This window comes from Dendropsophus ebraccatus, chromosome 12 (assembly GCF_027789765.1).
Source record: "Dendropsophus ebraccatus isolate aDenEbr1 chromosome 12, aDenEbr1.pat, whole genome shotgun sequence".
NCBI lineage: Eukaryota > Metazoa > Chordata > Amphibia > Anura > Hylidae > Dendropsophus > Dendropsophus ebraccatus.
Genome location: NC_091465.1, coordinates 89316381 through 89318337, shown reverse-complemented (window position 1 = coordinate 89318337; position 1957 = coordinate 89316381).

Sequence of the window (1957 nt, the reverse complement as noted above, 5' to 3'; positions counted from 1 at the left end):
TATATGTCCCCCCGCTTATTATTACTATTATACTATATGTCCCCCCCGCTTATTATTACTATTATCCTATATGTCCCCCCGCTTATTATTACTATTATCCTATATGTCCCCCCCGCTTATTATTACTATTATCCTATATGTCCCCCCGCTTATTATTACTATTATCCTATATGTCCCCCGGCTTATTATTACTATTATCCTATATGTCCCCCTGCTTATTATTACTATTATCCTATATGTCCCCCCGCTTATTATTACTATTATCCTATATGTCCCCCCCGCTTATTATTACTATTATCCTATATGTCCCCCCGCTTATTATTACTATTATCCTATATGTCCCCCCGCTTATTATTACTATTATCCTATATGGTCCCCCCAGTTTATTATTACTATTATCCTATATGTCCCCCGCTTATTATTACTATTATCCTATATGTACCCCGCTTATTATTACTATTATCCTATATGTCCCCCTCCCCCGCTATTATTACTATTAATCCTATATGTCCCCCCGCTTATTATTACTATTATCCTATATGTCCCCCCCCTTATTATTACTATTATCCTATATGTTCCCCCGCTTATTATTACTATTATCCTATATGTTCCCCCGCTTATTATTACTATTATCCTATATGTCCCCCCGCTTATTATTACTATTATCCTATATTTCCCCCGCTTATTATTACTATTATCCTATATGTCCCCCCCGCTTATTATTACTATTATCCTATATGTCCCCCCCCGCTTATTATTACTATTATCCTATATGTCCCCCCGCTTATTATTACTATTATCCTATATGTCCCCCCCGCTTATTATTACTATTATCCTATATGTCCCCCCGCTTATTATTACTATTATCCTATATGTCCCCCGGCTTATTATTACTATTATCCTATATGTCCCCCCTGCTTATTATTACTATTATCCTATATGTCCCCCGCTTATTATTACTATTATCCTATATGTCCCCCCCGCTTATTATTACTATTATCCTATATGTCCCCCCGCTTATTATTACTATTATCCTATATGTCCCCCCGCTTATTATTACTATTATCCTATATGTCCCCCCGTTTATTATTACTATTATCCTATATGTCCCCCCGCTTATTATTACTATTATCCTATATGTCCCCCCCGCTTATTATTACTATTATCCTATATGTCCCCCCCGCTTATTATTACTATTATCCTATATGTCCCCCGGCTTATTATTACTATTATCCTATATGTCCCCCTGCTTATTATTACTATTATCCTATATGTCCCCCGCTTATTATTACTATTATCCTATATGTCCCCCCGCTTATTATTACTATTATCCTATATGTCCCCCCGCTTATTATTACTATTATCCTATATGTCCCCCCGCTTATTATTACTATTATCCTATATGTCCCCCCGTTTATTATTACTATTATCCTATATGTCCCCCCGCTTATTATTACTATTATCCTATATGTTCCCCCCCCTTATTATTACTATTATCCTATATGTTCCCCGCTTATTATTACTATTATCCTATATGTCCCCCCCGCTTATTATTAGTATTATGTCATTAGTGAATATATTATTATTATTATTATGCCCCTTGTTGTCCATCTCTCCAGCTTCTATGATTATTATATTATTATTACTCTTCCTTTGGGCCCATTTACACAGAAAGATTATCTCCCAAATATTTGAAGCCAAATCCAGGAATGGATTTGAAAAGAGGAGTAATCTCAGGTTTTCCTTTATGACCTGTTCCCTGTTAATAGTCATTTTCTGGCTTTGGCTTCAAATTTTTGGCAGCTAATCTTTCTGTGTAAATGGATCCTTTCTCATTACTATGAATCCTGCTGGCTCCGCCCCTCTCCCGCTCAGTTACAGGCTCCGCCTCCCTGTCAGCCACGTCACGCTCTCCATACTTGGTGATGGCTTGGAGGCGATGTTCTGATTGGCGGAC